Source organism: Euleptes europaea, chromosome 20 (assembly GCF_029931775.1).
Source record: "Euleptes europaea isolate rEulEur1 chromosome 20, rEulEur1.hap1, whole genome shotgun sequence".
In the NCBI taxonomy this organism is placed as follows: domain Eukaryota; kingdom Metazoa; phylum Chordata; class Lepidosauria; order Squamata; family Sphaerodactylidae; genus Euleptes; species Euleptes europaea.
This window is the reverse complement of record NC_079331.1, coordinates 12,535,543-12,551,561: the sequence shown is the minus strand read 5'-3', so window position 1 is coordinate 12,551,561 and position 16,019 is coordinate 12,535,543. Positions and strand designations below refer to the sequence as shown.

Genomic DNA, 16,019 nt, shown 5'->3' with positions numbered 1-16,019 from the left:
GACCGAGGGTCTGATTCAGTAGAAGGCAGCTTCATGTGTTCAGATTCCATTCTAGCCACTCCCCACACTGGCTCATCCGAAACACACACAAATGGACATGCAACATTTGAAGAGTTCTTTATAAAGCACAGTAGACATTCCCCTGGGATTGATTAAATAATATAATCTTTAAAACAGGCCATTGAGAAGAGACAGAGCAAGTTCATTCTTTCAAACAGATTAAGACAATTTATAAAATTTCTTGACTCCTCAAACAGATTCCTTCATCTCCCAGTGGGAGCACTGGATTCACAACCTAATGGAACTCAAAATGGGGAAAAATTCACACCCACAGAGAAGGGTAAAGTATGCCTTTATTTCTGTTGGATGCTTTTTCAGGTTTCTATTCCTAGCTGTCAATGGCAGCATTGCAGGGGAAATGTAGAAGGAGGAGAAGAATTGGTTTTTATATGCCAACTTTCTCTACCACTTAAGACAGAATCAAACCGGCTTACAATCGCCTTCCGTTCCCCTCCCCACAACAGACACCCTGGGAGGTGGGTGGGGCTGGGGGAGTGTGACTTGCCCAAGGTCACCCAGCTGGCTTCGTGTTTAGGAGTGGGGAAACAAATCTAGTTCACCAGATTAGCCTCCGCTGCTCATATGGAGGAGTGGGGGAATCAAACTCAGTTTTCCAGATCAGACTCCACCGCTCTTAACCACTACACCACGCTGGCTCTCTCTCTTGTCAAGCAGGCTTGACAACTGTCCCTTACCAGTATGCGTAGGGTGCTGGGAGAAGATATAAACCTGTCTGTAAGGGAGGGATGCCCCCCCTTTTGCTTGCAGGTGGAGATGGAAAACCAGTTCAAACTGGAAGCATTACATCCAAGTTTATGCCCCCTCCCCGAGTTCATCTCTTGACTGAGCAATGAACCATTGCTCTAACTAGTTCAGTAGCATCTGCTCAAACTGGCTCTCCAGGGTGTCAGTCAAAGATTTTTATAAAAGACAAACTTTTTCAACCTTGACATTTTAGGAATAAAAATGTGCTTTTTGTGCTGGAAAAAACAGGTAGCTGTCTTCTGTTGCATATTCCACCTAGCTAGCTCTACCCTTCCCACAGATTCCCCCTAAGTGGGTTTTCAAGAACGCAGCCACCTTTATCATTATCCTGAGGGGGAAAGTCCTTTTTCGCTACTGCAGTTGTAAGTACAGATAGCACTGAAGAGGAGCAGGGGGTTCGCTTAAAGAAATTATTACTGATTTAAGGGAAATGTATAAGAAGGTAAAAAACCTCTGAACATTAAAAGAAATAACTGTGCTTATTACCCTCATACATTTCTGACATTAACGACACGTAGATATCTAAATGCACGTAGAAACAATATCTCAGCAACAACAATGAGATAAAAACACAATGAGATTTGTAAAGAAAACTCTGCAAGTAACTCCAGTGCCAACTCTGTCCCCACCACGCCAACTCCAGGGACACTACAGAATCTTGCAATACTGGCCCCGACGTCAAATTTTTATTCGCATGAACATTCACAGATACAATGTATGCTATCGTATACCACCAATACCCTTCTGCCATTCTCAATGGCCAAACTAGATTGACTCTATGCAACAGGCTTAACACATACAAATCAAGCATTAAAAGGGGCGGGTGGGTAGACAACTAAGCCATACAAGAATAAGTTCTATTGGAACCAACCAAAATAACAAAACAGGGTGCAAGTCCTCACATTCCTAAAAATCAGTGGTTCCCAACCTTTTTTTGACCAGGGACCACTAGGACTTTTTTGTTCGTTGCAGGGACCCCAAGGTTCAAAATAAAAATTCCAGGAATTTGAAAATAAACTTTAGTTAACTAAAGTTTAACTAAAGTTTATAACTGTTAGTTAAACATTAAACTTAGAATTATATTTGAATATATATATTTTATAATAGAGAACTTTTAATTGAAAATATTAATTTATTATGGCTTTATAACTTTGTTTCGCGGACCTTAATTTAGTTCTCGCAGACCCCTGGGGGTCCATGGACCCCTGGTTGGGAACCAGTGCTAAAAATAGTTCCTCAGACCGGAGTGGTGGTGGATGCTGCATTCCCTCTATTTGCATGTGGTCTTTTATGTATGGGCACTTTGATTTACTTTCTCTGCCGGTCCGACTCAGTTTTTCGTTGGGGTTATGCATGAGTTTTCCATCCCTTAGAGATGACCTCGCGCCCAGCCCGTGCAATGTCTGGGTCTTCCCGATCCTGTTGTAACACGATTCTTCGATCTCCCCTGAGATCAGCCCAGGTCAAATTGTCCCCATTTCCATGCATAAGGCAAAGTGTGGGAGAGCGGAGCTGTGTGTGTGTGTGTGTGATGTTTTTTCTCACAGAGAGCACAACAGCCAATTTCAAAGCAACAGTGTCAAGGGGCAGGGACTCAGACGCTTCCAGATTTGAGCTGGTGATTCTGCAGTACTCCGGAAACCCCTGGACTTTCTCCAGGGCAAACAACAACGTGCATAGCATTTTTAGGATTCGGAACAGAAAAGTGTGGGTCAAGAGAGCCTCGTAAAACTCCCATGCATAAAAGACCTATGTCCCAGCCAGCTGAAGGTAACAGATCAAGTGACCTAATAGTTGATGAAAGTTCATGCCACAATATATTCGATAGTCTTCAGGTTTCCCCAAAACTCTGTAGCGGCAATACACTAACAGGGCCACACTTCTGAAAATACACAAAGATGCTTTGGCTTCGAAACAGAAGGAAATCGCAGATTTTTCCACTCATTTCTTTGAAGCCCAGGCTGAAATGCGACTGAAAAGGGCTTATGAAAACAGAAATACCTGGTAGCCCAAGGGCAAACTGGAAGGATAGGCTCATCTTTACTATCTCATAGGAGACTGAGAGGTAGTCAAAAGAAAAGGGAGACTCCCCCCACTTTTATGCCAAAGGGCCTTGAAGAGAAATTCGGGGGGGTTAGAGGATTATTTAAGATTCTACCTGGTTTTCTTTCTTTAGTGTTACACTAAAAGTGGAGTCAGCATTTCCACTCCAGACTCTGGTTTTCCAGGGTTCATAAACCACCACTAAAAATAATATTTCATGCTGGAACACATCCTGTAAAGGCTCTTTGGTTTTAACTCAGCTTTTACATCTTAACACTTTTTTATTATCTCTGTCTGTTCGGCTGGCTGAGGATGGAAATAAACAAGCCAGCAGCCTCTCTCTGTCTCTCTCTCTCTCTCTTTGTTTGCATGAACAAATCTGGCAAGATGTTCAGAAGCAGAATCTGGCAAACAATTAGATCCTATGATGATCTGGCTTCTTTGCCTTACTGTTATGAGTCATCTCCGCGCATTACAAAAGTTCACAGTAATCTGCTTGTCATCTTTGCATACTGGACACGATCCAGCAAAAGCTCCCCCCCCCCACTTAAGTCTGTAATGCCTTGAATACAACCACGGAAGGAAGCGCCACTGAACTCCTTAGGACTTACCTCTGAGTAAACGTGCGTGGGCGAGTTGGTTGTCCATCGAAATCAACTCCATTTGGCTCTTTGAGGATTCAAGAGGGGGCGTGGCTCAGTGGTAGAACACCTGCTTGGCATGCACAAGGTCCCAGGTTCAATCCCCAGGAACACCTGTTAAAAGGAGAAGATAGAAGGTGATGTAACAAAAGTAACAAAAGTAATGACTACAGGAGAATTACACAACTTTAAGGTTGACAATGATGAAATTGAAATTGTTCAAGGTGTTGGAGGAGAGGGTTACAGATTCCGTGGACTGCCAAAAAAACAAATCAATAGGTTATAGATCAAATCAAGCCTGAACTGACCCTAGAAGCTAAAATGACTAAACTGTGGCTATCGTATTTTGGTCCCGTCATGAGACGACAAGAGTCACTGGAAAAGACAGTCATGCTAGGAAAAGTTGAGGGCAGCAGGAAAAGAGGAAGACCCAACAAGAGATGGATTGACTCAATAAAGGAAGCCGCAGCCTTCAGTTTGCAAGATCTGAGCAAGGCTGTCAAAGAGAGGACATTTTGGAGGACTTTCATTCATAGGGTCTCCATGAGTCGGAAGAGACTTGACGGCACTTAACACACACACAGAGAAGGTGTGTGTAAAAGACCTCTACATAAGACCCTGGAGAGCTATTGCCTGTCAGAGTAGACAACATTAATTTTAATAAGCCAATGGTCTAACTCAGTTTCCCTGTTCGTATGTAACTCTCTGGCTCTTCCTCACCCAGGGTGGGGTCCGTGGCCACCATGTCCTCCAAGTCTCCTTTCTGTTGACCATGCCTTGGGAAGGGTCTCAGAAATCAGAGAGGAGGGGGCTTGGCAATACCCTTGCACCCTCCCCATTTCTGACCAGCCCTCAGCAAGGCACACCAACAATTTAACAAGGCTAAAAATATGATTTTGCTAAGGACAAAGACCAGTCAGTGGGGAGAAGAAGAACAAGAAGAAGAACAAGGAGGAGGAGGAGGAGAGTTGGTTTTTATACCCTGCTTTTCTCTAGCAAAAGGAGTCTCAAAGTGGCTTACAATCACCTTCCCTCCATCCCCCCCAACAACAGGCACCTTGTGAAGTAGGTGAGGCTAAGAGAGTTCTGAGAGAACTGTGACTAGCCCAAGGTCACCCAGCAGGCTGCATGTGGATGAGCGGGAAATCCAACCCAGTTCGCCAATTTAGAGTCCACCACTCTTAACCACAGGAGCAGTGGCTCAGTGGCAGAGCATCTGCTTGGGATGCAGAAGGTCCCAGGTTCAATCCCCGGCATCTCCAGTTAAATGGACTAAGCAAGTAGGTGATGTGAAAGACCTCTGCCTGAGACCCTGGAGAGCGGTTGCCCGTCTGAGTAGACAGTTCTGACTTTGATGGACCAGGGGTCTGATTCAGTATAAGGCAGCTTCATGTGTACACAATGCTGGGAGTGTATGCATTATTTCTCCTATGTTTTTGTCCTTCTCTCGCCATTGGGGATTTTCAGGAGGCGCTCTGTGTTATGCTGCAAAAATCTGTCCAGCTGTTCTTTGGAGCTGAATATGACCTGGTAGCAGACACGGCTGAAACCAATTACCGATCACAACAGTTCCACTTGGATTGCATCACGCTATTTTCGTTGTCAGCCCGGCCCATGCGGCCGCCAAATGCGCATTGGATCTGCTACTGCAGTAAAGTCAGCAGATCGCCGGATAGCCGACTCTGCTCTTCCTACACCAGGACAGCATTTGCTACCTAAGGCAGAGTCCAGCACTCCAAGAGCAAATATCAGTTTCCACATTTGCTAAGTGGTTGGAAACATCAGAATGGCAGATTCTCTTTTTTTCCTGCCAAGGGGGCAGCTTATTCAAAGGGCTTCGCATCCCGCGGTAATATTTTCCTTGTCATCGTTCAGCAAAAGTGCCCCTGCCTCTGCCAGCGGAACGAATGGTAACAGCCTCTTAAGAAAGCTGATAGGGTCATCTACAAAATATGGAGCTCTTAATGCAGAGCAGATGATATTCGCGGAGTCACTGGATGCCTGGTGATAATACTGTTACTGTTATTTTTGGAGCTGAGTGCGGTTTAATTTGAAAAAAGACTTACAGTCCAATCCTAAACAGAGTTACACCCTTCAAAGCTGACTGGCTTCAATGGACTTACAAGGGCATAACTCTGTTTTGGATTTCACTGATAATCCCACCCACTCATCCCCCAATGTCATCATATTATTCGGACATGATGCATTTGCAAGCACACGTCTCTCTTTCATGTTTGTGACTTGATAATTCCCTTAATAAATCCTCAATGTTTTAATTGTTGTTTTTATGATTTGTAGGTTTTTAATAGTTTTAATGGCCCTGACCTGGATGGCCCAGGCTAGCCTGATCTGGTCAGATCTCAGAAGCTAAGCAGGGTCAGCCCTGGTTAGTATTTGGATGGGAGACCACCAAGGAATACCAGGGTTGCTGTGCAGAGGAAGGCACTGGCAAACCACCTCTGTTAGTCTCTTGCCATGAAAACCCCCAAAGGGGTCGCCATAAGTCGGCTGCGACTTGAAGGCACTTTACACACACACACACACAATTGTTTTAATGATGTTTTTGTGCGTTTTGGGTGGGTGGGTTTTACTATGTGATTTGTTAGCTGTCTTGTGTGAGCAGAAAGGCTTGATATAAATGTTGTACAATGAATAAAGTCTTTTTAAATTAGTTATGGACTGGTTATGTCTCTGTGGAAGACATGATTCAGCCTTGCTAAATGGATGCAATAAGGATTAATTGTGCTTTTATAAGACTACTGTGCAACAGATGGGATCTTTTCCCCCATTTGCAATTAGATATCCATATATTTCATAAGAACATAAGAAAGGCCATGCTGGATCAGACCAAGGCCCATCAAGTCCAGCAGTCTGTTCACACAGTGGCCAACCAGGTGCCTCCAGGAAGCCCACAAACAAGACGACTGCAGCAGCAGCATCCTGCCTGTGTTCCACAGCACCTAATATAATAGGCATGCTCCTCTGATCCTGGAGGGAATAGGTATGCAGCATGACTAGTATCCATTTTGACTAGTAGTCATGAATACCCCTTTCCTCCATGAACATGTCCACTCCCCTCTTCAAGCCTTCCAAGTTGGCAGCCATCGCCACATCCTGGGGCAGGGAGTTCCACAACTTAACCACGCATTGTGGTAAGAAATACTTCCTTTTATCTGTTTTGAATCTCTCACCCTCCAGCTTCAGCAGATGATCCCGCAGTTCTAGTATTAAGAGAGAGGGAGAAAAGCTTCTCCCTGTCCACTCTCTCCATACCAGGCATAATTTTATAGATCTCTGTCATGTCTCCCCTTAACCCCCTTCTTTCAAAGCTAAACAGCCCTAAGCGTACTGCTTTGTAAGAGAGGCAGTTTATAGTAGTGGTTAGAGCATTGGATTTGCACAGTAGATTCAAATCACTCTACCATGAAGCTCAATGGGTGGCCCTGGGCAATCACACACTGTCTTTCTTTGCCTTTCTTTGCCTAGTCTACTCACAAGGATGGTTGGTGAAGGTAAGACAATAGAAGGGACATCAGTTTGCTTTTATATGTAAAAAAAATAACCATTATTTCTCAAACTGTTACAATTATAAAGAATATTTATAACAAAATAATGAGCAGTGACTTTGGCTGGTTATAACGTGGAATTTAAGATCATCCCCCTTCCCAGAAGTTGAATGGATAATTAATAGGGTTGCCAGGTCCCTCTTAGCCACCGGTGGGAGATTTTGGGGTGGAGCCTGAGAAGGGCGGGTTTGGGGAGGGGAGGGACTTCAATGCCATAGAGTCCAATTGGCAAAGCGGCCATTTTCTCCAGGTGAACTGATCTCTATCAGCTGGAGATCAGCTGTAATAGCAGGAGATCTCCAGCAAGGTTAGCAACCCTACTGATCCAAGATGGCTACAGGAAGTTGGGGAGGAAATAACAACCTACAGAGATGTGGATTCCTTTTTTTAATTACCACTAATTTTTAAATGTGAAACCCCTCGATATATTTACATTTGCAGGCCTACGCCATAACAAAAAACACACACCATTTTTTTAAAAAAGAAAGAAAAAACAGCAAATGTTAATTCCTTACTTTAATTACAAGACTAAATGTGTCATTAAAATATACAGTCATCTGAGTAGCTGGTAATTGCCAATCAAGGGCACAACGTGTAATAAAGAGATTAAAATTAAGCAAAGAAGAAAATTTAGTCTGGATCTTGGGAAGGAATTCCTAAGGGCAAGATTTATATACGCCGCTACCATCCTGGCAACAAGGAATAAAGCTGGCAATTTGCCAGGGGCTGTTGTTAATTGGCATCCCGATGCATACAGAGCATTCACAAAAGGCATGATGTGGATTTCCCCCCCCCCCCTTTAATTTTAGAAAGCTGTTTAAACGAGTGTCTCATACAGCACGCATAAAGGAAGAACGACTCAACGGCTGTGAAATAGTAATTAAAAAGGCAAAGCGATGCATCCCTGAAACCAGATTCTTAATGCCCACCTTTACCTACTCACACGAAGCTGTCTTATGCTTAATCAGACTGCTGGTCCAGCAAAGTCAGGACTGTCTACTCTGAACAGGGGCTGCTCTCCAGAGTATCAGGTAGATACCTAGTGCCTGATTCCCTACTGCCTGGTCCATTTTAATTGGAGAAGTCAAGAATCTGGGACCATCTGCATGCCATGCAGATGCAGATGCAGAAGAAGAAGAAGAAAAAGAAGAAGAAGAAGAAGAAGAAGAGTTGCTTTTTATACTCCGCTTTTTCACTACCTTTTAAGGAGGCCTTTTATGGAGGAGCCCCGTGGCGCAGAGTGTTAAGCTGCAGTACTGCAGTCAAAAGATCTGCTCACGACCTGAGTTCGATCCCGACGGAAGTTGGTTTCAGGTAGCCGGCTCAAGGTTGACTCAGCCTTCCATCCTTCCGAGGTCGGTGAAATGAGGACCCAGCTTGCTGGGGGTAAAGGGAAGATGACTGGGGAAGGCACTGGCAAACCACCCCGCAAACAAAGTCTGCCTAGTAAACGTCGGGATGTGACGTCACCCCATGGGTCAGGAATGACCCGGTGCTTGCACAGGGGACCTTTACCTTTTTTATGGAGGGACGTTTCCCCGAGGTCATCCCTGCTTCGGGGTTTCCTTTTGATTATGCATGCCTTTTCCACTTGTCAGAAGCCGCCTCACTTTCCTTGCATGTTTTTGCCTGTGTTTTCCGGGTACTGTTTTAGCCAGCATCTTGAAAATGTGGGCAATGGGGTGGGGAAGTGAGGCGGCCTCTGACAGCAGCAAAATGCATGCATAATCAAAAGGAAGCCCCGAAGCATTTGGTGAGGTGACTGCGGGGAAACCTCCCTGCATAAAAGGCCAGAGTCTCAAAGTGGTTGTCAATTGCCTTCCCTTCCCCTCCCCACAACAGGCACCTTGTGAGGTAGGTGGGGCTGACGGAGTTCTTAGATAAATGTGATCAGCCCAAGGTCATCCAGCAGACTACATCTAGAGGAGTGGGGAATCTAACCCGGTCCACCAGATTAGAGTCCACCGTTCACGGGGAGGAGTGAGGGAATCAAACCCGGTTCTCCAGATTAGAGTCCGCTGCTCTTAACCACTGCACCATGCTGGCTCACTGAGCCATGGCTTCTTGCCTACTGGTTGATTACGCAGAATATGAATGACGGTTTCTACTTCTGACTTCCCGAGGTTAAAAAAGATTTCAGAGACCTAGTCTGGGAATGACCTCTGCCTCAGACTCTGGAAAGCAATGGTAGGCAATACGGAGCTAGATTCTATAGAGCCAGCATGGTGTAGTGGTTAAGAGCGGTGGTTCGGAGCGGTGGACTCTAATCTGGAGAACCGGGTTTGAGTCCCCACTCCTCCACATGAGCGGCGGACGCTAATCTGGTGAACTGGATTGGTTTCCCCACTCCTCCACATGAAGCCAGCTGGGTGACCTTGAGCTAGTCACAGTTCTCTTAGAGCTCTCTCAGCCTCACCTACCTCACAGGGTGTCTGTTGTGGGGAGGGGAAGCCAGCTTGATTCTTCCTTAAGTGGTAGAGAAAGTCGGCACATAAAAACCAATTCTTCTTCTTCGGGCAAAATCGGGTGATTCAGAGTCTGGTGCTCCTGGATCTACTGGACAGCTGCAGCAAATTCTTGCTGCCCACAACTGATGGAATTAGGTTCGTAGTATAACCAAACCACCACCACCCCTTGGGAAGCAGCACCTACCGCCCAACCACGTTTCTGAATTCTCCACCTTGTCGTGATTCTTTCCCACCACTAGGGGTGCTGTGGATCTACTGTACTATGAGTCAAGAAGACTCATGAACAATATTATCAGTTGTACCGGAGCTAGGAAGAAAATTGGATCTGGCCAGGACACGTGTTCCTTGGCGAGAAGGCAGGAAGGAAAGATCTGTCACCTTAGAAATCTGCGCAAGTCAGAAGAACCAGAAGCAACACACACATTCATATAAATAAAGTTTAATATGGACGCATGTTTGAAGTAGTGTGCTGAAGAAGAAGGAGGAGGAGGAGGAGAAGTTGGTTTTTATATGCCCACTTTCTCTGCCACTTAAGGGAGAATCAAACCGGCTTGCAATCGCCTTCTCTTCCCCTCCCCACAACAGACACCCTGTGAGGTAGGTGGGGCTGACAGAGAATGACTTGCCCAAGATCACCCAGCTGGCTTCCTGTGTAGGAGTGGGGATTGGGAAACCAACTCGGTTCACCAGATTAGCCTCCGCCGCTCATGTGGAGGAGTGGGGAATCCAACCCGGTGCTCCAGATCAGAGTCCACCGCTCCAAACCACCACTCTTAACCACTACACCACGCTGGCTCTCCCAGTGGGGCATGAGAGGAGAGGAAAGGGAAGGTTCGGTATGCAGGGATAAAATTTTGCAATTATTTGTTTTGCGCGCATGGTAAATGGTGGGGGAATGGAAGATGTGGGGAGTGATGTGCTTTGCCCAGGGCCCAAAAATCTTAGCGACGCCACCGAAACACACCTGGGGAAAGCCTTATGATAGAATGATCTCTTGCATCCTAAACACTTTCATCACATCAGGATGTGAGGTTAGTATTTTTCCCCCAGTTTGCATGAAGGGTTCGTGTTTGTTTGCTTGTTTTAACATCAGTAGCATTCAAACACAACTCCCTCATGCATAGCCAGAAGCTGCAATCTCAAAATACAGACACATGTAAAGACGCAGTTGCATGCAGACAGAATTCTTGCGCTGCCTTTCTTTTGCCGTTTCATGTAATGTGCACAAAGAGCTCACGAGCTCAGCTTCTGTATCTGGAAACTGGGAGCAGTAGCAGGGACTGTGGCTCAGTGGTAGAGCCTCTGCTTTGCATGCAGAAGGTCCCAGGTTCAATCCCTGGCATCTCCAGTTAAAGGGACCAGGCAACTAGGTGATTTGAAAGACCTCTGCCCGAAACCCTGGAAAGCTGCTGCCGGTCTGAGTAGACAATACTGACTTTGATGGACCGAAGGTCTGATTCAGTAGAAGGCAGCTTTATGGGAATAGGCCATGCCTTAATGGTAGAGCCTCTGCTTGGAATGCAGACTGTCCCAGGTTCAATCCCTGGCATCTCCAGTTAAAGGGACCAGGCAAGTACGTGATTTGAAAGAACTCTGCCCAAGACCCTGGAAAGCTGCTGCCGGTCTGAGTAGACAATACTGACTTTGATGCACCAAGGGTCTGATTCAGTATAAGGCAACTTCATGGGAATAGGCCATGGCTCAGTAGTGGAGCATCTGCTTGGCATGCAGAAGGTCCCAGGTTGAATCCCCGGCATCTCTAGTTAAAGGGACTAGGCAGGTAGGTGATGTGAAGGACCCCTGCCTGAGACCCTGGAGAGCTGCTGCCGGTCTGAGTAGACAATACTGACTTTGATAGACCAAGGGGCTGATTCAGTATAAGGCAGCTTCACGTGTTCATGTGTTCAACCAACAAAACAGAGATTGCAAAGCATATTCTACTGATACACCACATTTGAAAAGTCAATAAAATATGTGTTCCCGCCATAGACTCCAAAGGCTATCCGACACAGATAACCTCAAAAGAGGGTGGATATCTACTTGGATCCTTGCCGCAGAGAACATGGCAAGCGTGTTTGTTTTGCCACCAATACACATGTCGGGAAGCGGGTGCGTACAAAACTGTCGCCTTATTATCCAGTTCCCAGCATGTTCCTAATTCTGTCGCACCCAGCCAGTATCCAAAGCACCAGTAACATTAAGCGGGGGGGGGGGGGAGAATGCTGGAGGTAATATACTATCTAATTAATGGGGAGCTCAGCAGGAGCAGTGCCTGGTAGGGGAAAGGGACAACCCGGTGTACGAGAGCTACTCTCTTTCTGCAATGAGAAGCGGCAGCAATTGTAATTAAAAAAGGAGATGACAAGGATCCAGAACTGGGAAAGGAAGGTGCTGCCGGAATGTTAAACAGGCTGCCGTTCTCTCTACCCATTTACATTTTAAATAGGCACCACCTCACTTCCTCTGCTATCAAAGTCACCTATTTCTGTACGTGCCTGCAGGTAAAGACTTTCTATTCCTTGGCTCCACCATCAACCAAAAGGGAGACTGCAGCCAAGAAATCAGAAGGAGATTGAGACTGGGAAGGGCAGCCATGAAGGAGCTAGAAAAGATTTTGAAGTGTAAGGATGTGTCACTGGCCACCAAGACTAGATTAATTCATGCCATCGTATTCCCTATTACTATGTATGGGTGTGAAAGCTGGACAGTGAAGAAAGCTGATAGGAAGAAAATAGATTCCTTTGAAATGTGGTGTTGGAGGAGAGCGTTACGGATACTGTGGACTGCCAAAAAAACAAATCAGTGGGTTATAGATCAAATCAAGCCTGAACTGACCCTAGAAACTAAAATGACTAAACTGCAGCTATCGTATTTTGGTCACGTCATGAGACGACAAGAGTCACTGGAAAAGACAGTCATGCTAGGAAAAGTGGAGGGTAGCAGGAAAAGAGGAAGACCCAACAAGAGATGGGTGGACTCAATAAAGGAAGCCACGGCCCTCAGTTTGCAAGATCTGAGCAAGGCTGTCAAAGACAGGACATTTTGGAGGACTTTCATTCATAGGGTCGCCATGAGTCGGAAGTGACTTGACGGCATTTAACACACACACGCTGCAGGTAAAGGTAGTCCCCTGTGCAAGCACCAGGTCATTCCTGACCCACGGGGTTACGTCATGTCATAATGTTTACTAGGCAGACTTTGTTTTACTGGGTGGTTTGCCAGTGCCTTCCCCGGTCGTCTTCCCTTTACCCCCAGCAAGCTGGGTACTCGTTTTTCGACCTCAGAAGGATGGAAGGCTGAGTTGACCTTGAGCCGGCTCCCTGAAACCGACTTCCCTTGGGATCGAACTCAGGTGGTGAGCAGAGGTTGGACTGCAGTACTGCAGCTTAGCACTCTATGTGCCTATAGACAAGCAGGCATGACAAGGTGTGGCTTGAAGCCCCTTGTGGTGTCTGTCGCAAGAAGTTTAAAGGGCGAGGACAGACGTGGAGCTTCTACCTCCTTCTTTGCTACATGGTGAATCTACACCTGTAAGACCCGTGGTGGAATTGATCCTCTGCCTTAACTCCTCCTTCTCCCCACCACGTAACCTGCCCCCGTCAGAAAGATTCTCAGTTTGATTTACATATCAATTTGAAAAAGAACAGCTAGATTCGGGTCCAGTACCACCTTATAGACCAATGAGATTTTTAGGGTATGAACTTCCAAGAGTCAAAGCTCCCTTCGTCAGATACAAAGAGAGAGCCAGCGTGGTGTAGTGGTCAAGAGCAGTGGTTTGGAGCGGTGGACTCTGATCTGGAGTACCGGGTTGGATTCCCCACTCCTCCACATGAGCGGTGGACGCCAGTCTGGTGAACTGGATTTGTTTCCCCGCTCCTACACATGAAGCCAGCTGGGTGACTTTGGGCTAGTCACAGCTCTCTTAGAGCTCTCTCAGCCCCACCTACCACACAGGGTATATGTTGTGGGGAGGGGAAGGTGATTGTAAGCCAGCTTGATTCTTCCTTAAGTGGTAGAGAAAGTCGGCGTATATAAACCTTCTTCTTCTTCTTCTTCTCCTCCTCCTCCTCCTCCTCCTCCTCCTCTTCCCCCTCCCATGCTCTTAAAATCTTGTTGGCCTGTAAGGTACTGCTGGACTCAAATCTAACTGTTCTACTGCAGACCAATATGCCCACTTAGCATGCCAATATGGGTTGGCCTAGTCTCCACCAACAGGGATCCCATGGGACGCAGGTGTAATACGTCCCTTGGCAGGCATATCGTACCTTCCTCAAGAGACCTCGCCACACTCAGCTACTTCATTGGCACATATTGTACCTGACATGACAAGCTTTATTTTTAAAACGTACTTTGTTCTTTTAATAGTCTGCTGCCAGTCTAAACCCTGCTGAACAAAACTACTTTGTCATCTTATTTTTCCATCCTCTCAGTCTGCTTTCTTTTTTGTCACTTGCGTGAGGCGTGCGGGATGGCTTTTCGCATTTGCGTGTGTGGGTTTTTCTTAAATACCTCCTAGCAGTTGTGTATGTTGATATACAACCACGAAGTGCCTCTGCTGCAGTCAGAGAGAAAACATAGGATGTGAAAATTGAACTTGAACTGAGGCTGGGGTTGACAAATTGTGTTGGTGTTCCATTCATGCAAAGCAGGAGTCCACCAGCCACCCATAACGGGGAGCACGCGAGTCCCTAGGATGTGTCCAGGTCACGCGGGTCCCTCCAATGTGCCCAGTTCACACAATCACCCATGCAATGATTTTCTATCCAGGTACAGCTTCAAATAAGTAGGAGCCCCGTGGCGCAGAGTGGTAAGCTGCAGTACTGCAGTCCACTCTCTGCTCACAACCTGAGTTTGATCCCAACAGAAGTCGGTTTCCGGTAGCCGGCTCTGGGTTGACTCAGCCTTCCGTCCTTCTGAGGTCGGTCAAATGGGTACCCACCTTGCTGGGGGTAAAGGGAAGACGACTGGGGAAGGCACTGGCAAACCACCCCGTAAACAAAAGTCTGCCTAATAAACGTCGGGATGTGACGTCAACCCATGGGTCAGGAATGACCCGGTGCTTGCACAGGGGACCTTTACCTTTACAGCTTCAAATAATGTGAACCAGAAGCCTGGAAAATCAGGGTTCTGGTTCACGGGGACAGAAGCTGTACCTGTTGTGGAAAATTCACACAATGTGCAAATCATGTGGCTGGCGAACTTCCCCCTCCACATGAATAGGACGCCAGCATAATATCTGCAGAGGGCTGCAACAAACACAAGGGTTTTAAACTTGCAGGGGAGAATTAGAAGCATGGATCTTAATTGTAAGATTATTTATTTGTTTGTTTAGATTAATTATTAATTATTCACCCCCCCTTTCCTTCTACAATCTCTACCTTTCTCCTGGCTGTTTCCCCTCACCCAAGGCTGTGTGAAATAATCACAAATGGGGAAAGGGGAATGGCCTAACTGAAGAAACAGAGGGCGAAAACGCATGGTCGCTTTAGCCTCCTTTATTCCCTGTTTCAGCCAGGATTCAGCCAGGAATGAATGCACGTTCGGAGAAAACACATGCGTTCGATCCTGGCTGAATCCTGGCTGAAACAGGGAATAAAGGAGGCCAAAGCGACCATGCGCTTTCGCCCTGAGAGCAAGAAAGGAGCAGATATGCCCATGTTGGACCCTGCCAAACTCTCCCCGCAAATAACTTCATACAAGCCTTATCCAGTAAGCACAGGTATGAGTATATATGTTTATGCATAGGTTCTAGTCTAATTCAATCTTATCATCGATGCATATGGTTGCCAGCACCGGGTTGGGAAATACCTGGAGATTTTGGGGGTGGAGTCTGAGGAGGCTGGGGTTTGGAGAGGGGAGGGACTTCAATGCCATGGAGTCCAATTGCCAAAGCAGCCATTTTCTGCAGGGGAACTGATTTGGGGAGGCTATGCTGTGGCTTAGTGGTAAAGCCTCTGCTTGGCATGCAGAAGGTCCCAGGTTCAGTCCCCGGCATCTCCAGTTAAAGGGACTAGGCAAGTCGGTGATGTGAAAGACCTCTGCCCGAGTCCCTGGAGAGCCGCTGCTGGCAGCTTCATGTGTTCATGTGATTTATATCACCTGGAGATCAGTTGTAACAGCAGGCGATCTCCAGCCGCCTCCTGGAGGTTGGCAACCCTATCGATGCAGAACCCCTTTCTTCAGTTCCCAATCAATAAAATTTATTTTCCCCTTCAGAGACATGGATAACAAACTGAGGTCTCCAGTCGTTGCGCATCCTGAAAAGATCTGCAAAAGCACCTCGGCGCAAGGAAGAAAGTTCCCCATCCTCTTCCTTCGGCTGCCTGTATTGCTTCCAATTAAACCCGCATCGTCTCATTCAGCCGGCCTTCGTGCTGTCTGAATCAAGATAAATGCCACAGCCCTATCCAAGGGATTACAGCCTTTACCTCTGCGGCCCTGGAGCTTGTATTTCTAAGGAGGAGGATTCCTTGAAA

At 46.5% G+C, this 16,019-nt stretch overlaps 1 non-coding gene across 1 annotated transcript; it reads left to right on the top strand.

The window, feature by feature from the left end:
• Window positions 1-4,702: 4,702 nt before the first annotated feature.
• On the top strand, window positions 4,703-4,771 carry TRNAP-GGG (transfer RNA proline (anticodon GGG)). Its single transcript has one exon. It is a non-coding gene; the product is annotated as a tRNA-Pro (tRNA).
• The last annotated feature ends 11,248 nt before the right edge of the window (window positions 4,772-16,019 follow it).